Source organism: Piliocolobus tephrosceles, chromosome 7 (assembly GCF_002776525.5).
Source record: "Piliocolobus tephrosceles isolate RC106 chromosome 7, ASM277652v3, whole genome shotgun sequence".
In the NCBI taxonomy this organism is placed as follows: Eukaryota; Metazoa; Chordata; class Mammalia; order Primates; family Cercopithecidae; genus Piliocolobus; species Piliocolobus tephrosceles.
The window spans coordinates 137450406-137475173 of record NC_045440.1 but is presented as its reverse complement, the minus strand read 5'-3'; the positions used below and the strand labels follow the sequence as shown (position 1 = coordinate 137475173).

The window sequence follows — 24768 nt, the reverse complement described above, 5'->3', positions numbered from 1 at the left end:
ATTGTGTAATATGTTTGGTTCTGTTTTATGTCTTTTGTGTGCATGCGTGCATATTGCAGTATAATGTAAAGTATATTTTTACTGTACGTCACGGGACAAGGCTGTTTATAAAACACTATCTTAAGCTTTTCTTACATAAAAAATGTTGGAGCCCCATTGACTGGAATTATCCACAGCATACTCTCTTCTCTTTCTAAGATGGAAAGCCCTTGTCAAAAAAATAAAATAAAAGGACTCCCTGATATGTTTCCTCATGAGAGCACTTCAATGGCAACATCCTTAGGAACATAGAGAGTAACCTGTGTTCATAGCTCCTATCTGAGGGCTAAGTCCATCTGTCCTCATAGAATAGAGCCAAGTATGTTCTGCAGATGACTTGGTAGACAAGGGCAGGAGTTCTTGACTCCAGAGAGAGCTGTAGTAACAGACAGTGGCATGGAAAATACTTTCTGGTGTACTTGGGGAATTGTAAAATCCACTTCCATTGTTGACACATTTACATGTTAGGGACTTGAAAAATATCTGATGAATGCATTGATTTTTCCCCTGCTCCCATCTGAATACACGCCACCCCTCTACATGTACGCACAAACCCACCTGCCTACAATCTTATCCTTGCTCCCTTCACATACTCGTTTTCTTCTAGATCAATGATTTTCGTAGCATTTTCAGTAGCAGACCCTGTGTTTCAAGGGGAATTTTTAACAAAACCCCAACATTATCATAAAACAGATAAAAGCAACACATGAGTTCCCTGAACATTTAAATCTCCATTTTTGGATGGGGGGAGAAACCTGTAACTAGTTTTTGTTTGGTTTTGTTTGTTTTTTGAAGAACATCTGTAGCCTACCTTCAGAGATTGGTTTGAAAAACGAGTATCCGAGAAACTCTGGTAAGCTGTTTAATGTCCGTCCTGAGCAGTTCTGAAGCCAGAGTGAGGTCACGTAGGAACGATGTTTTGCTGAAAGCGTACAGTCCTCTACTTTTATTATTAGTTGCACTTCTTCTAGCTGTACAACACTGAGCAAACCGTGCTGCTTCTTGGGGCTCTATTTCCTCATTTATGAATTTTCAGGATCAGATTGCAAGATCCTGGACTTTCTTTAGGCTCCATATATCATAGAACTGATAAGGGCAAGTACTGAACACCTAGATGTTGATAGTCGTCACAAAGCCATGGCTTGGGGTGGTAGATTGATTCACTGCCCCAGTCTTTCCTAGTTTTTGATTTTATGATCCACTCAAAGAGGCTCCACATGTCTCTCAAGTAATTTTTATAGTATTTAACTATCCAAACCACTGAGAAAGTCATTTTAACATGTCTCTTGAGTTTACAATAACTCTAACAACTTTGTTAACACTCGACAATCGACATATGCTTATATGCATTATTTTCTTTGATTCCCACAATAATCCTGTCTTTGGTTTATAAACGAGAAGGCAAATGCAGGCAGAGTGTCTGACTTGCTGAAGTCATCCAGCAAGAGGAAGGCTGAAATCAAGCCGAGGTTGTCAGGCAGGATGGTCATGTGGGACCAGTTGTGAAAGCCCTGACAGCAGGTCACAGCGTCTCCATTTTTTTGGGTCAGCAGCCCAGATACCTGAAAGAGACAAGTTACCTGATCAAAGCGGAGAGAGATTCAAATCAGGCAGGCCAGGTTGAGAGGCCCCTCAGGATCCCAGAGAGATCTGATGGCGGCTGCCCCGAGATGGTGGCGGCAAGGTGGGGAGAGGGAGTGTTTCACTCGTATCTTTCAGGGAATCCTGAATCCTGCAACCAAAACCTCTTTCTTTACTTTGCCCCATGAAGAAATGCAGACTAACCCCAAACTAAAAACGAGTCTCCTGCTGCGTGTTATGTTCAGAGGCAGAAAGAAGTCTCTTCTCACCTCCTATTTCCTCATGAAACTTTCCTCTTGGGGTTCCCTTTCCAACCTTGAAATGGTTCTCATGAGTATTAAATACATCAGCATGTCTCTCATTCCCCGCCTCAGGCTGGAAACTGGAATCCAAGAGGCACAAAAAGGTTTAGGTGAGTTTTGTGAAGCTGCCAAATCTGATGGGCTAAATTTTCATTCTATTTATTTTATGGATTTCAAAGCTTCATATTCATTTAACTGTGAAGACAGAACTATTCCCAAGTTATTTGATAGGACAAAAACTGCACTGTGGGCAGCAGACTTTGTCCAAAGCCTGAAAAACAACTAAGGAGTAAAATGATCTTGAATTTCTTAGGATCCTCCAGCAATGAAGCGGCAGGGGGTGGAATCTGACCCACCATGGTAGAGCTGAAGGCATGAGAGGATAGATATGCGGGTGCCCCAAAACACACTTGAAGCTGGTGTATTAACTTCACACATTGTTTGCCATACACAGCCATTCTCACCTCCCTGGTGCTGCTGCAACAGGTGTAAGTTTCAGTGGCCACACATCAGGCATCTTTGATGTGTGAGATGTTGATTCAGAAATATTTTAGTACAGAGCGCTGGATTCCCTGCAAGGAATTCAGAGTGCACCAGGGTGCACAAGGGTCTGGAAATACCTGGGCAGTGCAGGGGCATGCAAGATCAACACTAGGATAAAGGAGCATTGCAACCATCCCTGGCACAGAAGAAGACTTTGAAGATTAGAAAATACTTAAACTCAAATTTAAAAAGAGGACTTTGCCCATTGATCATGTCAGAGAGGCTATTCCATGCTAAGGGAATGAAAATTTGAGGATGGGCAGAAATACAAGTGAGTCTGGCATGTTTCGTAAATCCAAGTGGTCTAATAATGTTGAGTCTTCCACTTGCAAGGGTTGGTGGGGGGAACACAATGAGGCAGCTAAGCTAGAGAATGTTAAGGAGAGTGTCCACAGAAGGCAGTGGTTTGGCGTGGGCTTTCAGAGCCTAAGCAGAGTGAGGAGGGCACCTGCACAAGAGAGAGGGTGGTGATGGTGTGGGACATATATGATTGAAACATATGTAGAAGATTGATCCACTAAGTAATGGTATTAAAGAAAATGGGACCTAGGTTTTGCACTGTCAGAGAAGGGAGTGACAAGTATAGGAAAGAGAAAACTAGAATCAACCATATGGTGCTAAATTAAAATTGGAGTTATCATTGTGAAATAGAAAGAAAAAGAGAGAAATGAGTGGAGAGAGAGAGAGAGAGAGAGAGAGAGAGAGAGAGAAAGAAATGTTTTAAGGCAAACTAATAATAAAATAAATATTAGTTTTACCAGATATTGACACTCCTGCCAGCTGTTTTCTGCTGGAAATTTTCTATTAATTTATAAAAGTTTATTAGTCCTTTCTTATGTTGTCTCCAATTGGTTGTTAAGCCCATCAGTTAATGTTTTACATCAGATATTGTACTTTATAGTTCCAAAATTTTAATTTGGTTCCTTTTTATAATTTACGTTTCTCTGTTAAAATTCCACATCTGTTAATTTATTACCACTACATTTTCCTTTATGTACTTGAACATATTTATAAAGCTGCTTTAAAATTCTTGACCCAACCTCTGGGTAATCTTAGGATCAGTTTTCATCAGCTATGTTTACATAGATTGTATTTTCCTGCTTCTATGTTTGTCTATAAATTTTTATTGTATTCTAGACATTGTAACGCTACATTGAGAGTCTGCATTTTGTGGTTTTTCTTCAGAGAGTGCTAAGTTTTGTTATCACAGGCAGTTAATTCGCTGGAAGATTAGATTGATTCTTTTAAGGTTTGTTGTTAAGCTTTGCTAGAGTAGTTCTAGAGTACTCTCGCTCTAGGATGAGAGGAACACTGCTTCTCAGATGTGGTCTTTCTGGGTCTCAGTTGAGGTTTTCTCTCCACTCTGGATGATTGGAACACCTGTATTTCTCAGCACTGTGTATCATCAGTGATCTCTGCTCATCTCATAGCTCTCCAGAAGCTGTTTTTGCCAAAGATTGGGTAGCTTTGCCCTAAACATGTATACTTTAATTCCTTCTGGTGTCTTAAGGGGACTGATACATAAATTTCTGGAGCTGCTCTTTTTTGCAACTCTATTCTTTCTGTTATCCTGAAACTTTGTAAACTTTAAACTCTAATTTCTGTCTCGCCAGCTAAGCAAACCTGCTATGCTCTGCTTGAATTCCCTTTTCCTAAGCCATGATTCAGGAGTAGCCCCAAACATAAAGTCAGGATGATCACAAGGTTCACCTCCCTCAGGCATCCCCCTTAATCCAACGCTCTGTGCTGAAATATTTCTGACTCAAACAGAAGCGACTTCCATGGCTAGGTTTGTCATTGTAAACATCAACCCCATTTCTCACTTCCCTCCTGTGGGTTTAGGGAGGAGTTAGTTAGGTCAATCACAAATGGAAACTTTGAAACTACTTGCAAAGTTGCCTAATGTATCACAAGGCAGTGTGGTAGGTTGGCAGAGCTGGTACTTCTCTAATAGGCTGAAAGTCTCAAAATTAGAGCTATAAAATTTGAGTTTAGTTTACTCTAATTCCACTACATATGTCCCAGGCACTGTGCTAGCTGCTAGAGGTACAAAGGTGGATGAAATGTGACCAGTGCCCTGAAGGATATGGTCCTGCAAAGAAAAATGGCAAGTGCTGTGATGGAGGTCTCCAGGGCAACTAGGGTGAGAGCACAAATGGAGATGACCCATCTAGCTTAAAGAGGTCAGCAAAGGTGCTAAGAATGTAGAAGAAGATGATGAGTGAGTTGGGGTTTCAAGGAAATACAGAAGTTGTTCAGGCTGACTGAAGTGGGCAGGGGAAATAGCTGGTGAAAAGACAAAGAGGTTCAAGCCAGGTGGCAATTTCAGTTACAGAGAGGACAACCTATACTATGGCTATAGCATATACTGGCTATACTAAAGTAAATAGAGTATACAAGCCATAGCAATGGGTGCAACACAGGATTATGTCAGGAGATACAGTCAGAGAAACAAGGCTAGCCAAGATTACAACACAACTTTAGGTCATATTCAGGCTAATAAACACAGGACTGTAGCTATTGGAGCTAGAATAGTACATAAATTAGTGGCAATTATTTATGGTGTGAGGTTCCATCTCCAATCTCCACTATCCAGATCCCGTCTGAAGTTTCTAGTCCTATGTAAGACCTTGGAGACCACCAAAACTGAAGCAGAGAAGGGAGCCAGGGTGGCAAAGGAATTCAAAAGCATTTTATTCTGGTATGGTCATGGAGATAGGCCTTCCTATCACCCCTTTGTAAAGGAAACAGCTCTATCCTTATCCCTAGGCTGTTTTTTCCTAAAGAAAGTTCTGGCCAATCATGAGTTCTAACTATCTGACTCAGGGCAGTTAATTCACAGGCTCATTTTGCATTTACGAGCAGGTGTCTTTAGGTTGGGCTCTCTGGGAAACAGGCCCTGAGATGAAAATATCTATGCAGAAGGTTTACTGTGGTGTACTGTCAGGATCAGCAACCGAAGTGATAAAGGAAGCAGAATTGGGCAGAGGGCGAGGTTAACTTGTCATACAGTTAAAACAGACATCTCAGCTGATTCCATGGGGAGTGCAGAAGTTGACAAGGCCCTTCAAAGACCTTTCATACTTACGCAAAGGGCCAGGCTTCTGTTCCCTATCTCAATCAGTCATTAGATACATTTTCTCCCAGGGGAAAGAAAAAAATCCCCCAGCGTGATCCAGCTGTGAGCTGTCAGCTGACAACCCTTCCTCTGGGACATGTGGGTGCTGCATCACTGCTTCCATTGCAGATAACCTGCTCTGGAAAGTTCTGCCCATGGGAGAAATGATAATTAGCCAGACTATTCAGACTCCAGAAATGAGCAGTAACATATGGCAAGGATCAGCCAGGTGCTATAAACAATGTGTTTGATAGAAAGCAGGAACCAAGAGAAACAGAATGTGTGAGGAGCACATTTATCCCCTGAGAGATGTTGAAGAAACTGAGAATGTTTATCTGGGGCGGGGGGAGGGGGACAGAGAAGACTGGAGGGACATGAGGCCCACCTGCAAATAGCTGAAGGGCTGACAAGTGGAAGAAGCCTCTGGAATGTTCCTCAACACCTCAAGGGGTTGCATTTTAGGTGGAGAGTGTCCCAGCAGTCAGGGCTCTAAGTTCTCTCCTCACCTGCAAATGGGGCTGCTACTGACACCACACAGGTCTTTGGTGGGAGGAGAGCTGAAGGCGTTGTCAGGACCTGAGTCTCTGCAGGTACCCTGTTCCCCTAACAGCAGGCAGCTTCCTTGATGTAGGCTGTATCTGAAAGGTTAATTCCCTCCTCTTTGGGCCAGTTCAAAAATTGTAAGCATGACTACAGCTCAGGCAGTGATTCCCAAACCTGGCTACATATGAAAAACTCTGGGAAGTTTAAAAATATAGTGCTCAGCTCCAGAGAAGTGAAATCATGATCTCTCAAGATAGGGATGGGTCATTTTTATTTCTGAAGCGCTCCCCAGATAAATCTGATATGTAAACAAAGTTGAAAAGCCTACGTCTTCCCTACTAGAATGTTATTTGAGAGGAAATCAGAAGGGTCATTCAAAGGATAAATGAAAAAGATTTCTGTTGCATAATGAGATCAATAGGAAATGATTAACCCCAAGGGAGGTAGCCTCGGCAAAACATAGCAAGCAAATTGATAGCTACAAGCAGGATCTGTGGCCCCAATGCTGACTGCATTGAATCAGAGGAAGTGAAGTTTTGTTTAGACAACGTGATCCAGTGCTCTATTTTAGTGAAGTAAGTGGCTTGATGAGAATAGAGTTTCTTTAAACTTTCTCATGTAGCAGGGACTGTTCTTCTCAGAGACAGCCCTTACGCCCTCTGGGGCTCTAATATACTATTAGGTTGTTTCAGTAACAAAAATAAATTACACATGTTGAAGAAAATGTGGAGATACAGAAATGTGTGAATATAGAAAAATATAAAGAAAAAACACCAAACTTTTTTCCAATTCCATTATCCAAAACTAGTCATTTCTGTAATCTTGCCATAATATACATAGGTAACATATACACTCCTTGTGTATATGTGTGTACATACACATGCACATATACGTATGTATGTATTTATCTGTATATCAGACACTGTACTACTAAGCACTGTTGATTAATTATTTTGAAACCACAAAACGGTTTGAAAGGTTGTCTCACCTAGGGTAACAATAACAGTTATTGTCATGAGGTTGTTGTGTATTAACATTACGCAACACAACATTACACAACATATTAACGTGTGGCAAAATGCTTAAGACAGTGCCTGGCCTATACTAAGGCCTCAGTAAATATTAGAAAGAGAAGAGATAAAGAAAGAGAGGAAAAGAGGGAGGAAGAGATAAGGGAATTTACCCATGTTAGAAAGAGGCTGAAAGAAGGTGAGGACTCACAGTTTGTCAGCCTCAGCACCATTGGCATGCTGGGCTGGAAAATTCTCTGCCATGGGGGCGCTGTCCTGCAATTCACAGGATGTTTAACAGCATCTCCAGCCGCTACAATTCCAGACCAGCAGCCTCCTCTCCTCTAAGGCATCACAGTAAAAAATGTCCTCAGACATTGCCCTGGCGGGGGCGGGGGCGGGGGGGGGGGCAAAATCGCCTCCAGTTGAGAACCATTGACCTAGATCAATCATATATGAATTCTTGTTCTTTTATGAAAAAATACATTTTAATCAAATGCATGTGTAAAACATCACAGTTGAGATCCACACACCATCTTAAATTCTGCGTTTTCGCTTAATGTCACATCATGATATTGCTCCTCATCATTAAACATTCATTATAAATGTCATTTTTAGTGGCTGCATTATTTCCCAGCCTTCCAATGTACTGTCATTTTAATGACACAATATTGTTAGACAGGTTGTTTCCACTCTGTGCTCTTACCGAAAAGATCATCTTCAAAATACATACCTATACACATATAGGTCTTTGTCTACATTTCTACTTCTTTTCACTGGGTAAATTTTTAGAAGTTAAATTACTGAAATAAAGTGATCGAGATCCTGAAGAGTCTTGACAAATATTACCACATTGATTTCCAAGACAGCTGTCCAAGTCAACACGCCCACCAGCAGTCATGTGGGTATTTGGAATGCATGAGATATGGGGACTGGCATGGTTTTGATTTGAACTAACTGAAGGGGTCTTTTAATCTACACTTCACAAAAGTTAAAAATAAAAATTAAAAATAAAAGACAACACACGCCATGTGGCGAGTGGTATTGATTTATTGATTACATCACAGGTGATGTAACTGTGCATAACTTCAATAAACTTCACAGTAAAGAGATGGTTCTGACATCAACTCAATTTCTGTTCCCTAAGGGACTGAGGGAAACCTTAAATAATCTAGTGAGGAAAATGTATCTCTCATTTCTAGAGAGTTACCAGCCCTGCTGGGAGCCACATGAAGAAGTTGGAAATGAAATACAAGGCTGGTGGTCCAGTTGGCCACATGTCAAGCTCAGAACCATGATGGATATCTGATTTCCATCCCACTTGAAAGTGATGTCCAAATCCTCTACAAGAGGAAATATGAAAGAATTTGAAGTATTCCTTTTTTTTTTTTTTTTTTTTTGAGACGGAGTCTTGCTCTGATGCCGAGGCGGAAGTGCAGTGGCGCGATCTCAGCTCACTGCAAGCTCTGCCTCAACCTCCCGGGTAGCTGGGACTTACAGGCACCCGCCACCACACCCGGCTAATTTTTTGTATTTTTAGTAGAGACGGGGTTTCACCATGTTAGCCCAGATGGTCTCGATCTTCAGACCTCGTGATCTGCCCGCCTCGGCCGAATTTGTAGTATTCTAGAATTCTTATAGAAGGCAGAAATCTGTTTCACTCCTCTATTTGGGGGGAAAACTTTCAGAATGGAACGGGAACTCAGATCTACTTATAGGCGGCCATGAAACCCTGAGTCAGCTATGGAAATTTCCAAGCCCAGATATCAGGTTTGCACCTGGGGGATGAATTCCAGCCTCTCAGAAGACTGGTCTGGCATAATTGCTCTACGACCCTCAGACACCAGGCCTCTCCCACTTATTCTTCATTTTCTATGGGAGGTCACATAGGCTTCTTGGACAGTGTTTACAATCAAGGGTAGAATAAACGAGCTAACAAAGAAGACTGACTCGTCCAAGTGGGCTATTGGCACAACCCAACAGAGCTGAACATATACATTCTGGATGTTCATTTGATAAGTAATTCCGTTTCACAGACATTCATTAGTGTTAGTTTAATGTCTGTTGTAAGTACTATAGAGGATTAACATGACACTGTCCCCATCCTCCAAGAGTTGAGAAGATTTTTAAAAATATGCATTTATCAAGAATGTTAGGCATAAAGCTAAAAATAAGTCTACTATAAACAGAGTGCCCAGGGACTTCGTTGCAAGGACAAAAGATTGCAGAGCACTTAGCATGTGTCAGGCAGTGTTATGAGGGCTTCATGCTGAGTCAATGCATCTCATCTCACAATGCCATTCTGAAACTGATGCTGTCATAGACAACTAGCCCAAGATCCCACAGCTGGTAAACAGAAAAGCCGAAGGATGAGCCCGCTAGCTGGATCCAGCATGATGGCTATGCTGTGCATGTTGCTTCTTGTTCACTAGGGGTTTAGGAAGAGCCTCGTGAAGCTAAACACAATGGAGCTTTCAGAGGTAAAAATTGAAGGACAGATCTCCCAGATAGATGGACTTAGGAGTTAAGCCAGATAATCAGTACATAACCAAGTAGGCAATAGGGAAGTCGTAAGTATTTTTGGGCAAGGGAATCACATGATCAAAACTGAACTCTAACACAATGAATCTGGAAGGAATAAGTGGGAGAAAGGAGACACTGAAAGGTGGTAGGGAGATACGTATAATAGAACAGTTAGGTATGCGGCAGTCTTGGGACGATGGGAGGGTGGCTGTAAGATAAATACCAGGCTTTAATGAGCATGGTATTGTGTTGTGATTATCATACTAGCCCACTTATATATTTATTCACCCAGAGTACATACATACACACACACACACACACACACACATATTTAGTATATATCTCCTTTACTGTGAAGTTTATTGAAGTTATGCACAGTTACATATATATGTGTGTGTGTGTGTGTGTGTGTGTATATATCACAAATGAGCCTGACACATATAAGCTACTCAATAAAAACCTGATTTTCTAAGAGAAGAAATAAATGTCATGCCTCCAGGTTATCCTGTAAGTCTGCAATAGGATATTGTTCAATGCCCCTGTGTGTGTGTGCTTGTGGTGTGTGTGTGTGTGCGCGCGCATGGTGTAAGAACTGGAATTTAGCCCAGAGCTCCATGTACACCACTTTTTTTGCCGATAGACACTGGCTTCCATCTGTAATTCTGAAAACCATGGCCAAATTCGGTCTTTGAAGTACAGAGGCTCAGAGCTTGAATAAAGGTTGACATAGCAAGAGTCTGCAGGACATGGGCCTCTCTGAGCAGCAACACCCAACCCCTCCTAGTCATCAGAAAGTCTATAGCCCCAGAAGGACCTTTTTGATGCAGAAGTGAAACCCAAATTGTAGCTAAAAACAGAGCAATGCAATATGATGCCTCCATGCTAGTGAGCCCTGCATGTGGGCAAACCAGGAACCCTCCTGCATTCCATGCCCATTCTGCCTGTGTATGGCAGTTGTTCCATCCCCATCTCAGTGAGCAGGAGCTGGATAACGATTTGTGCCCAGGATTGTTAGAAAGAATGACTTTGACTTCACATTGATCAGAGATTCAATGCAAGTTTTGTCTCTGATAAGCTACCAACTCTTGGGCAATGTATTTAATTTCCTCTGCCCTGGTTTCTTTCTTTTCTTTTCTTTTTTTCTCTCTTTTCTTTCTCTCTTTCTTTTCCTTTCTTTTCTCTCCTCCCTCCTTCTCCATTTCTTTCTTTCTCTGTCTCTTTCCTATCTTCCTCTCTCCTTCCCTCCCTTTCTCTTTCCCTCCCTCTCTCCTTTCCTTTCCTTTCCTTTCCTTTCCTTTCCTTTCCTTTCCTTTCCTTTCCTTTCCTTTCCTTTCCTTTCCTTTCTTTCCTTCCTTCCCTTCCCTTCCCTTCCTTCTCTATTTCTATTTCTATTTCTTTCTTTTCTTTCTTTCTTTCTTGAGACAGTCTCAATATTGCTCCAGCTGGAGTACAGTGTCACAGTCATAGCACACTGCAGCCTCCACCTCCTGGGCTCAAGCAAACCTCCTGCCTCAGCCTCTCAAGTAGCTGGGACTACCACAACCAGCCAAATTTTTTTTGGAAGAAACAGGTCTTGCGTGTTTCCCAGGCTCGTCTTGAACTCCTGGGCTCAAGCAATCCTCCTGCCTCAGCCTCCTAAGTAGCTGAGTCTACAGGCAGGAGTCACTGTGCTGGGCTGCTTTGGTTTTCTTATTTGCTAACTCAGGATGACTTTAGCTTACAGGGTTGTGCAAGTGTGGGGCCAGTGCCTGGGAGTAAGAGCGTCCTACAGTCATGCACCCTGGGTGCCTCACATGCCTCACTCTAGCCCCAGCCCTGGCGAGAAGCTGTGAAAGAACCTGGCATGTGAGGAACCACCATGGATCTTTCCATGTGACTGAAAGGAAGGAGGTGTGTATGCTGGGGACACACTGTCAGGAGAGGATGAGGAGCTGACATCAGATACTGATGGCTCCAGCCCCAAGACAAGAGTGCCAGGAGATGCCCCTCAGCACCCCATAGGTGGGAAGCCCAAAGGGTGGATTACAGGCAGCCCCTGACTAGACTTTTCAGAGAGAAGCCCCAGAGCATCAAAGTGAAAATGGCAGTATTCAAAGTCATCAGGGAAAAGGAAAGTTTACCTACAAAGGGATGGCAATTATACGTTCAGTAGACCTTATGTCCCCAACAACAGATGTCAGGAAAGATGGTGTATCATCAGGGAAATGCTGAGGAGAAATGATTAACAATCCAATATAAACAATAAATAGTAGGCATCCATTTTTTAACACTTGTATGGTAGCCTAGAGCTCTGTATTCAGCATAATGATTATTTAATAATGAGAGTTAAATAAAGACGTGTAGGAATACAAAAAATTCACTACTCGTTGGCCCTTACTGAAAAAAAAAAATCAGCAAGAGGATGGATCGGGATGGAGAAAATACAAGTGATCACAGAAAGTAGTAAAACATAGTGGAAAGTACATTTAACAATTGACTTCAAGAAATTAATAATGATTGCTATTGTGTGTTTTACAGGTGGTGAAATTAAAATTAATAACAAAGAAGATACTGGGATGTTTAATAAGTAAAGTGTCTGAGATAATATGTGCCTTATGAGAATGATTGAGATAAAGAATAAATGTAAAATTTGTTAGAAAAGTAATTGGTTGAGTGTGAATATTGGAAATAAAGTTTAACAGCAGAAAGAATGGAAATCGTCATCATCTTGCAGTGAATGTTAAGTATCTGGCACCTTCCTGTTAGGGGCCATCTTCTAGGCATTGATGATGCAGAGATGAGCAAGTTGGAAAAGTCTTTTTTTGCATGGATTTGTTAATGTAAATTGTAATGTATTCCTAGAGTCACCTTGGTTACGTACAAGAATGCTGAGACCCACTTTAGTTTTTTTTTTTTTTTTTTTCCTAGAAAGAGGTGGTGGTGCATATAAACTATAGATAGAGTGTTACATGGGGAGGGACTTGCCTTTTGGGTATGAGTTAGTTTATTCTTGCATTGCTGTAAAAAAATTCTGAGGCTGGAAATCTTTTCTGTCTCCACCAAAAAGAACCCCCAAATTAGCAGCTTATGGTAGATCCAGCTACATGGGAGGCTGAGACGGGAGGGTTTCCTGAGGCCAGGAGGTGAAGGCTACAGTGAGTTATCATTGTGCCACTGTACCGCAGCCTGAGCAACAGTGAGACTCTGCCTCAAGAAAGAAAGAAAGAAGACATTTATAAAGAAAAGGGGTTTCATTGGTTCACAGTTCTGGAGGCTGTACGGAAAAGCATGACTGGCATCTGCTGGCTTCTAAGGAGGCCTCACAGAGCTTTTACTCATGGCAAAAGGTGAAGCAGGAGCAGCCATGTTACATGGTAAAAGCAGGAGCAAGAGAGAGAGTTGTGTGGTCGGGGGAGTGTCACAGTTTACAACAACAAGATCTGGTGAGAACTTACTTACTCATTACTGCAAGGACAGCACCAAGTCATGAGGGCTCTGCCCCCATGACTCAAACACCTCCTGCCAGGCCCCAGCTACAACACTGGGGCTTACATTTCAATGTGAGATGTGGGCAAGGACAAATATGCAAACTATATTAGGGTGCTTCCCTGATGGTCATGGAAAAAGAAAGTCTTCTTGATGAGAACCCTGATGCCACTGTCTTTAGCAATGAGCATATTTGATATATTATGTATGTCTTCATCCCATGGGTTTAGTATGAAGAGCTGCAAATAGCTGAGCTTTAGCACACAGGCACCACTGAGGCAGGAAGATAAGAGATGCCTTGGGCTGAGCAGGGGTGGTACAGCAGTCCTGGAGAAAACCAAAGGACAGAGGGACCTCCGGCGAGCAGATGTGTATTCAGGGCCCATCCGCTTGTCTTGACCTTGAGCAAGTCAGTTACCCTTCTCTGTGTCTCAGTTTTCTGATCTGTACAGTCACTGCTTCATGAGATTGCAATGAAAATCATGATGGACCTGTTGATTCACGTCTTTGTAGGAGCTCCCCACCGATTAATAATGGGTGTCCAAATGCTGATTGGAGTCCCTCGAATACTTTTCTTATTTCTCGCAATGTGCTTAAAGTCTTTGAAGGCATATACTGGTTCTTATTCATGTTTGTATTCCCAAGCATTGTTCTAGGAACACAGTCACTTATTAACAAATATTTTGTAATTGAACTAAAGTAAATGGAATGAAATTGGATTGAATTGACAAAGATGCAACCTAAACATGATACAATTAAAGAACAATAGGAGATCCCACCTCATTAAGGACTTCTCCCAGCTTTTATAGGATTACAGAAAGTCAGAGACGAGGGAGGTCAAAGTAGACTGAACAGACAGTTATTGGGGACAAGCACTTCCTGAATAACCACTTTGTGCCTGACACCATGCCAGTCCTTCTCCCAAACACTATCTCATTAACTCCTAACAACACTCAGAAAAAAGCATTATTACCTTCATTTTATAAATGAAAATCCCGGGGTTCAGAAAAGCCAGGTCACCTGCCCAAGGTGACATGAGGAAAGTGGCAGAGCCAGAGTAAAAAGCGAGCTTCTCCACGGCGGTAGCCCCATCTCTGCTTTCTCATTCAGCCCCAGGCTTGGGGATGGGGGGTAACTCTTCTGCTTGTTTCTATTTGATTCTCTTTTGTTTCTTTGTGCCACATTGGCAAAGCTGTACTCACCATGCCTACTTTCAATTATAGCCTGCAAGCCTGTGCTTTGAAGAGCATAATTTATTTTCCCAGTCAGACCAAATAGAAAACACAACTGTGTGTTTAAATACTAATTAACCTTTTCACATATCTTTCTCTCTTTCTCTCTTGCTCTCTCTCTTTCTCTCTCTTCTCTCATTCTTCTAAAGCAAAAGCATGTAACATGTAGGACAATTCTTGCCAATTTTTTTTTTCCTGGACTCTATCAGTTGGAAGTCTGCAGCATATGGCTATGAGGACTTCTGTACTTGAAGTCAAATTCCTTTAGAAAGAGAAGACCACCATGCATGTGGTCACCAATGTGTTTGTTTCTCTGCACTGAGAATTCTAAGTTCCCTTTACTGTAGAGTTTGCAGGGCCCATTTCGAGGATGGCTTTATTGGGTTTCCATTAATATCATTCTCATTGGCTATATGTTACTTTCCCCTGTCTGAAATCTCTCATAGTTTAAAAGACTTGGGCTTTGAAAGCAGACAGCCGGCCCATTTAAACGAACTTTATACATCCACATAAAGCAGCTTAAAAATTACTTCATTGGCATCTCCATGTCAGCATTTTAATTTTCTAATATTGCCGTCCATCTCCCACTCAGCTGCAGTGCTCCTATTTTCACAGCCATCTCCTCCTGTTCTGCATCTAGATCCTTGCATTGATCACTTAGCTTTGGAGTAATGGTATCACCTTTGACCTCAAAATCTTTTTGGAATGCAACCATCTGCACTTCGACCCAATCTGAGTGCCCCATTCAGAAAACACCCCTTTATTCTCAGTACCGTTTTTTTTGGTGGAATGTAATGACGAGTTTAATTTCGGATATGTTGAACTTACAATGCTTGAGAGGATAGAGTTGGATCTGTTGTTTCAAAGCTCCAGAAAGAAAGTGAAGACTAGAAGATAGTGTTGACATGGAAAGCAGAAAAAGGAAAGGCTTTCTTTTTTTTTTCTGAGATGGAGTTTCACTCTTGTTGCCCAGGCTGGAGTGCAATGGCACGATCTCAACTTGCCGCAACCTCCGTCTCCTGGGTTCAAGCGATTCTCCTGCCTCAGCATCCCGAGTAACTGGGAATACAGGCATGTGCCACTATGCCCAGCTAATTTTGTATTTTTAGTAGAGACAAAATTTCTCCATGTTGGTCAGGCTGGTCTGGAACTCCCAACCTCAGATGATCCACCTGCCTCAGCCTCCCAAAGTGCTGGGATTACAGGCATAAGCCACAGCACCTGGCTAAAAGTAAAGACTTTCTGTAAGAAAGGAATGGTAAATGGAATTGGATATCACAGAGAAGTCTGATAGAGTAATAAAGAGTCGTGTTTATCAGGTTTTGTAACAAAGCGGTCAATGGTTTCTCTTGTTACGGGGTCCCCAACTCCCAGGCCACGGACCAGTACTCAGACCCCAAGCTCTGCCTCCTGTCAGATTAGTGGCGGCATTAGAGTCTTATAGGAGCATGGACCTTATTGTGAGAGGGTGCACTTGAGGGATCTAGGTTGCGTGCTCCTTACGAGAATCTAACTAATGCCTGATGATCTGAGGTGGAACGGTTTCATCCCGAAACCGTTCCCCATACTACAATCCGTGGAAAACTTGTCTTCCACAAAACCGGTCTTGGGTGCCAAAAAGGTTGGGAACCACTGCCTTATCAGACACATTTATGTTGGTAGAAGGATAAAGACACCGAATTGCAATACTTCACAAAGGAATGAGAGAGGAAAAAGTGTTGTGGTAAAAGGTGTAGATCCTTATTTCAAAGAGCGTAGTACAATGTCTGGCTCACAGTGGACTCTCAGTAGATAAAAGTGAATGAATCAGGTAGAAGCAAGAGTCAGACCAATGGACAAGGACCCCAGTGCCTTAGTTTGAGAACATGTTCTGAGGATTTTTCTTTCAAAAATAGTTCACAATCTAACTAAGAATATAAGCAAGTATATTGGTAAAAATTGCAATATGACCTTTAAAAGGTATGCAATCAAGCAGTAAACTGGGTGTCATGTACTGAGTCATAAGAAACTGAGGCTGTCTCTGTGCTTCATTTACAAGCAAATGGGTGAAGTTTTCCTGGTGTTAGTACAACCCCAAGGTCTGATCTTCAAGTCAAAATCTCCGTTTGACTAGTGGAGAGGTGAACTGTCTCTTGCTCTTAACTTACAACTATTACATTATGTAGAGGCTGGTATTCATTCATTCATTCATTCATTCATTCATTCATTCAACAGATATAAACTGAGCTTCTACAATGTAGAAATCCTTATGTCCTACCATCAGGTGACAGTGACTAGAATGTGTAACGAAGAGAAAGACCAGAATGTGGGCATCTGTTGGGCAGAACATCTGATTCCTGGAAGCAAGGTTACATTCAGATTTGTTGTTACTAGTTTGAAAGTTGCTCCTCATGAGCTGCGGGGTTAGGGGAGTTAGTTAGGATCTTAATAACTATGGACTTGGAGCAATAGTAGCCTGATGGCCATGTTTGCCTAAAGATTGGCCTTCTCAGTTGACCAGATACTGATTGCCAGACAATCACTCACATGTTGAGAACATTACTAGAGAAACCAAAAACCATTCTTATAGGAATTTCTTTGCAATCAAAGTCCAATAGCTAGTGATGCTGTGGCATGAGGGCAGAGATCACCCACACAGAAGGTATGAAGTCAATATTTTTGGATGCATGAATATATAGTGGGTTTCATGCAATGTGACAGTGAGATGGAGCCAGATGTTCACTTTGCTAATCTTATTGGTTTCAACTGTCTTTCTTTTGCCTTTTTTCCTTCTAACCTAGCCCAGCCTAGACTGAAATGGTCCAACTCAAGTCTTGCTGTCTGTCCATTCTCCAAAACTGCCAAGGGAAAGATGACGTATATGTGTGAATGTGTGTGTGCACATGTGTGTGTAGGGGGACCAAAAGAAAGACAGTTATAAGTTCAAGTATCCATCAAGAAATATCTACCAAAAATATCTTTGCCCTCATATTAAAGGTTAATAACTAAGTAATAAAAATTAAAAACTACAATAACAACAACCACGGAGTATAGGTTTGCTATCCTCATTTTACAGAGGAGGAAGCCGATTTCCAAAGAGAGTCAGTGACTTACCTGAGTTGCCATTATCAGAAAGTGGCAGGAACGTGGTTCAAACTCTGGCCAATTTGACTTCACATGCAGCAAATGCCCCATGCATCTAGCACTTAGTTTTCTCTTCAGTAAAAGAGGAGATTCACCTTAATAGTTTATTTTAATCCTAGCAGTCCCTGAAAGAATGCATGTTGCTTCCTTTCCCTCAGTGCGTTGCATAGCATGGGGTCTTGCAGTGAGCGCTTGTGCATTTATTCAGGTGATTTACACAAGGTCCAGTAGGTGGAGCTAGAGAGTAGACACAAACTTCTGTGGCTGATGAGGAGGAGCTAATAACTGGATATTGTCCTCACTCATCCTATTTGTTAGTTGATTTCCCTCTTCAGAATAAAAATCAATGCTATGAGCTAGGCTTGGGGTGAAAGGAGATGAGTCTCCCAAACCTGAAAGATTAAGGCTAAACTGGAATTTGCTACTTAAACTAAGCTCTGGGTATAATCTTCTACGAGAAGGGAAAATAAGTAGAAGAAATAAAAATACTTTGTTTTTCACGGGTAATAAGTATAGACTTACTGAAAGGTGCAGCCCTGGGTTTGAGTCCTGGTTCTCAATCTCTCTCTCTTTCTCTTTTTTCTCCTCTCCTCTCCTCCCTTTCTTCTCTCTCCCCCTTCCCTCTCTCTCTCCCTCCTCCTCTCTCTCTCTCACTCTCTCTCGTTGCTGTGGTTTATTTGTTGTGAATCAAGGTCCAAATAAGGAAGTTCAAGACCTTGCTATAGGCTGATGTTATTCTTTCTTATTCTTATTCTTCTTTCTTAGTCTTCTAATAGACTTCGTGCTTTAGAACAGTTTAGATTTACAGAAAACTTGAGAAGATATTACAGATTTTCACGTACTCCACAACCAGTTCCCTCTATTTTTAACATTTTACATTAGCATGATACATTTGTTGCAATTAATAAAGTGATATTGATACCATATTGCCAACTGGAGTCCACAGTTTATTCAGATTTCCTTAATTTTAACCTAATGTTCTCTTTCTGTTCCAGTATTCATCCGAGATACCCTGTTACATTTACTTGTCACGACTCTTTAAGGCTCTACTTGGCTCTTTCTCAGACTTACCTTGTTTTTCTTGAACTTGACTTTTTTTTTTTTTTAATGGAGTTTCGGTCTTGTCACCCAGGCTGGAGCGTAGTCACGCAATCTTGGCTCACTGCAACCTCCACCACTCGGGTACAAATGATTCTCCTGCCTCACCTTCCCAAGTAGTTGGGATTACACGCGACGGCCACTACACCAGGCTAATTTTGTATTTTTAGTAGAAACGGGGTTTTACCATGTTGGCCAGGCTGGTCTTGAACTCCTGACCTCAGGTGATCCACCTGCCTCAGCCTCCCAAAGTGCTGGGATTACAGGCGTGAGCCACTGCACCCAGCCCCACCTTAATGATTTTGAGGATGGTTCGTAAGATGTTCCACTACTGAATTTTTTTCTAATTTTTTTTCTCATGATTGGACTTTTTGGGAGGAAGAGATGAAGTGCCATTTTCTTCACATCATATCAGGGTACACATAATCAACATGATTTATGACTGTTGATGTTTAATCTTGATCACCTGGTTGAGGTAGTGTTTGTCAGGTTTCTTCACTGAAAAGTTGCTATTTTTCCCTCTTTCCTGACTGTTCTCTTTAGAAGAAAGTCACTATGTATGACTGACACCTAAGAAGTAGAAAGTTATGTTTCTCTTCTTGGAGGATAGAATATCTACATAAATTATTTGAAAATTTTCCTCATTCCTTAATTCAGTTATTTATATGAGCATATGCTCATGAATATTTTATACTTTGGGTTTAATCCAATATTCATTCATTTCCTTGTTCATATTGTTCCAGCTTTGGCCATCAGGAGCACTTCCAGTTGGTTCTTCTCCTGTGTTCTGCTCCTGTGACAGGGTCCCATCAATGGAGGCCGGTATTGCATTTCTTTTGGGCCATTTTGTTTCCCTCCCTCTCTCCATTCCTTCCTTCCTTCATTTCTTCCTTCCTTTCTTACTCCCTTCCTTCCTTTCTTCTTTCCTTCCTTCCTTTTTTTAAAATACAACTTTGCTCTATGCTACAACATGTGAGATGAATAAGAGAATCTCTGCCCTCAAGGTGTTCCCAGACAGACAAAAGGCATACAAATTAAATACACGATAGTAAATTATATAGAAAAGAAAACACAAGGTGCCAGATAGAGAAAAGGAGTTGGGGTGAGGGGCAGTAGAGCGAGTTCTGACTTGCTGGCTCTCTGTGACCTTCACAAGATCATTTCATTTCTCTGGGCCGGACATTACAAATCACAAAACAAAAGAAGTTGAAGGGAGTGAAATTTTAGTGGGGGAAAGCGCTAACTTTTTATTTTAAAAACAGACTATATATCATGCATTATGGTAGGAAAAATATATTCTTGATTTATTTATTCACTCATTAAAAGCATAAATGAGGAACTAGGCACTGGGAAAGGTGATTTATATTAAATGATTCATTCAACAGATTATTTATTCACCACCGGATCTCTACTAATTCATGTACCTATAACAGAAAAAGGTGTTTTGGTACCCATTTTACAGAGCCTGAGTCTCAGAGACCTTAAGCAGCCTGCTGGAAGCCTTCCTAGTAAGTGGAGGGGGCAGATCTGAACTCAGGTCCGCCTTGCTCCAGGGCCTCTCCTGCCATGACTCAGGATTACTCTTCATTTCTTCTATGATTGCAGACATCTCTCTTGCAGGGGCTTAAATAGCTTAACAAGAGCTCTCAGCACAGAAGTTAGCATCCTGGGGAACCTCTCACTAAATCTTAGTGTTTGGTAATAAGTTTCTCTTGGACTCTGGCTCCAACTCCTGATCCCTTATAAGTGACTATTCGTTTTGCAACATTTCCCAACTTGCCTGCCAATTCATTTCCTGAGCAGATCACGCAGAGATGAATTGTGGCAAGATGGGACCCTGCCGGCCTCTGCTCTCACAGGGCCTTGGACAGCCTCTCTAAGGAATGCTGCACCAGCAAGGCCACACGCCATCCTTGGATACATTACCATGGGCACAGGGAAGGATGGTTTGGTGAATGATAAAGCACGAGCTTTGGAGGAAGCACAAAAAGCCTGATCTATCTCTAAGGGCAGCACAGGACAGAAGGGAAAACATTGCAATCAGAATCAAAAGAAGGAAATGGAAATCAAGATAGTTACTGAGCATCAACTGTACACCAGGCACATACCAGGTAGAGTTAACAAGTACTCCTTGCCCACAAGGAGACAACTTCCTGTAATGCTTGCAGAAATAGAGCATCAAATAACTTGTGACTCATGAGACTGGTGCTTTGGAAAACTGGTGAAATATTGCAGGGGGCTCCCCTAGAACACTGTCCTGAACGTCTCTCTTCATGCAACCTAGAACAACACTCTGATCCTCGCTGTTAACAGACAATAATGGATATGACAAAACACACCCACTGTGCTAATAAAATTTAATGCTCAAATCAAGCAATAAAATTAGCTATTCATATGCATTTTTGTATCTCTCTATATAATAAGAAGAATCACATTTCCCTAAGAAGAATGTCTTAAGTCAGTGTGCAAAGTACCGGTCCTCACACTCAGTCCATTGATTTCACAGAGAACATCCAAGGGGCACACAGGGAAGAAGGCAGGAGATGGAGGAGTGGCTGGTTTGAGATTTTGTTTCCTGGTAGTACAATGTGGCTTAAAAGTGAGTTGAGAGTATATTTTCCTTACCTCCTTTCAAGACAGGACTGAGGAAACATAAGCAGTTAGATAAAATTTAATCTTTTTCCCTCTCTTTTTCTCCATGTGCTCTGAGTTCAGTGTCTCGGTACTCTTTTCAGTGCATCTGGCCAGTCATATTAGTTCACAGTTTTGTGTGTGGACAAGCAGCTTGTTCAGTGTTGTTTATTCCTCATCAAAACCCATGTTGCAGGCTTTGTTCATGCAGATGAACAGGGTGCTTGGTCATCCCTTCTCCCCAACAAAATGCTTAGAAGCCAGGACACCACAAGGGTTTACTCTAGTTCTCCATCTGCAGAAAAGAAAGTATAGACATAAGAATGAAGACGGAAATGTGGTCAAGATATGGGAATTCCATGAGAGAAGAGTTGCCTGATTTTGTCATGCAAAAATACAAATAAGATTTGTATTTTTATCACAAGTCATTGAATAGTCCTTAATAAAAATGCAGGTCATTCATTGAGGCATTTAAAATAATTTTCAAATCACTTAAAAGTTAAATTAGATAAATAAAGTTAATGGGTAGAGGGCAGACTGCTGTGAACTTTTGTTCTAAAAAAAGAGAATGCTGGGAATGCATGTATAAAACAGAAAGAGAAAAATAGATCAGAAAGTACTTACTTTTGCCTAGAATAGGATATTCAGTGATTACTACAAAGAAGTGCTATCTTCTTTCTGTTCAATAAATAGGAATTTCAGGTGAACAAGGTGGTGGTGGAGGAAAGTCTGAGTAGAGTTTTCCCTAAATTCAACTTTAGGCACCTTGAGAGTTGGGGTGGTATTGTCACACTCATAATAACGATAAAGTTATTGTGAGGATACCTGATCCAGACACAAAGGTATTCTTTGTGAATAGCAAAGTGTTGGAAAAATTAAGGATGTATTGCTTTTTCTTTTGTGACATCATCATCTTTGTTATTTGAGTGCCTGAAATCATTGAGTTCCAGCTCTGCCACAAAATAGCGATGTGACTTTGAATACGTTCTGCAACCTGTGTTTCCTAGACTGTACAATGAAAGCACAGCACCCCATGGTCTCTAGGGCTCCTTCTAGGCTGGTGTGATTCAACACATCTCCTGGCCATGCTCCAAGTGCTCCATCCATGGTTGGCACTGGCACCTGCAGGATCCTTGGCCCGAAGCAGCATGTTCTTTAGTGAGGGAGACACACAGGGTACCCTGAATCTCAAGAGTGTAAGATCTTTCATAGAAGACTTTGGCAGAGCCCAGAGAATAGTGGACATATGAATTCAGCATTATAAGAGATAACTCAGAAATTATAGCATGAGAGACTAAGATAAACTACAAGGAGAAACTCAGTAGCAGATTAGGCCCTAAAAGATCTTTCCAAAGTGAATACTACTACTCGTGAATTTTATCTTTGCATGAAACTGAATTTGATAAGTGTTCTAGAGCAAGCCCTCTAAAAATACATTCAATAATCATATAAAAACATTTTGTTGTTGTTGCAGGATATACTAGAAAAATGAGCAGATGTCAGTGTTAACTGGTGTCTTAGCTTGGGCTGCTAAAAGGTGTATGCAAGGTACCTTGAATCTTAAAATATCATAAACTAGGTGATATAAACAACAAGCATTTATTTCTCACAGTTCTGGAGGCTGGGAAGTCCAACATCAAGGCACAAGCAGATTTGGTGTCTGGTGAGGGCCTGCTTACTGTTTTATAGATAGCTGTCCTATTCCTGTGTCCTTACACAGTGGAAAGAGAAGCAAACCCTCTTGAAACTTTTAGAAGGACACTAATTTTATTTGAGGGCTCTGCCTAACAACCTCACCTAGTTCTAATTTCCTCCCAGAGACCCCATCTCCTAAAACCATTAGATTAAAGGGTAGGGTTTTAACATGTGAATTTTAGGGCGACACAAGCATTTGGCCCATAACAGCTGGTAACAGATCTGTAACAGCTATGATCAGGAAGGAAAGGAAGGAACACAACCTCACCAAATTAAGTTTTGGTAAATTTCTGAATCTTGCTGGTCATTGATCCCTTTTATCAAAAGAGACAAGGCGTTAATGATCTCTACAATAATTATTTCCTTAACCAGCTATGAAAAACCTTTTGAAATTAGTTTGGAGGAAGATGAATTCCTTTTATTTCATCCATTTATTTATTTATTTTGTCCTTTCATTCAACAAATATTTATGGGCCATGTCTTGTGCTAACCACTACAGATAAAGAAATGTGTAAGACAAAGCTATTGTCTTCAAGAATACCCATGGTGGAGGAATTGTCTTTAGATTCTAGATATTTCTCTTCTTAAATAATATGTCTTAGAATATAGGTACAGCTTTGGAACATTGTGATAATTCTAAAGTTGTTTACCTTTAGTGCTTAGGGCTGAAAAAAGCTACAAAAATAATAAAGACTTGGAGATGTATTAAACCATATCCATTATTTTCTCATCTTCATCTGTTGTTTCAGCCATTTCCTTAACAGCATCTTTCTTGGAGGAAACCTCCTCACCTTTGCAAGTAAATCCCCTAAAATGAAGACCACATTGCCTACTGCATCCCATTCTCACTTTAAGTAGTTCCGAGAATCAGAGTGCTGTAATTTTGCCGACTAAAGCCTGACTTCATGTGCCATTTACCAAACAGTCCCTACTTATCTTCATCAGGGCCACACAGAACAGGCCTAATCAATAATTTATATTCATATAGCGGCTATTTGACTATTACTGATGACCTAGAGAAAATGACTTCACTTTTCTGGTTTCACAGTTTTGTGATCTATGAAATGGAGATAAAACTACCTTCTTTTACCTATAGGATAACTAGGAGTATCAGCATTTGATTTGCAAAGTTCAGTGTCGATTGCTATTAGGTACTATATATATACCACGAATTATTGTTAATAATAATGCCACTTCAAGTAGTAGAAATAATATTCATAAGTTGTTGATATTATTAATAACAGCACAGCATGTACACCTAACAAAAATATCACTATTAAAAGGATTCTACTATTAAAAGGATTCTACTGTTAAAAGGATTTATATCTGACATGCAAGGATAGTTCAACATATGAAAATTAGTCAATGCAATATACCATATCATATTAACGGGATGATGGAAAAAACACATGATCATCCCAAATGTTGCAAAAAAAAGCACTTAGCAGAATACAAAACCCTTTCATGATGAAACACTCAACTCACTAGTAAATAGAAGGAAATTGCCTAAGCATAACATAGGCCATCTATGAAAAGCTTGTATGGCTGGGCACAGTGGTTCATGCCTGTAATCCCAGCACTTTGGGAGGCGGAGGCAGGCAGATCACCTGAGGCCAGGAGTCTGAGATTAGCCTGGCCAATATGGCAAAACCCCATCTCTACTAAAAATACAAAAATTAGCCAGGGGTGGTGGTGCATGCCTGTAATCCCAGCTACTTGGGAGGCTGAGGCAGGAGAATCACTTGAACCCAAGAGGTGGAGGTTGTAGTGAGCTAAGATTGCACCACTGCACTCTCCAGCCTGGGCAACAGAGTGATATTCTGTCTCAAAAAAAGAAAACCAAAAAGAAAAGCTTATAGTTAATA

At 41.1% G+C, this 24768-nt stretch overlaps 1 long non-coding RNA gene across 1 annotated transcript; it reads right to left on the bottom strand.

The window, feature by feature from the left end:
- Positions 1–1376: 1376 nt before the first annotated feature.
- On the bottom strand, positions 1377–17494 carry LOC111550156. Its single transcript, XR_002733947.2, has 4 exons — positions 17450–17494; positions 6090–6221; positions 5554–5732; positions 1377–1601 (listed from the first exon to the last, which is right to left on the bottom strand). It is a non-coding gene; the product is annotated as an uncharacterized LOC111550156 (long non-coding RNA).
- Positions 17495–24768: the final 7274 nt, after the last annotated feature.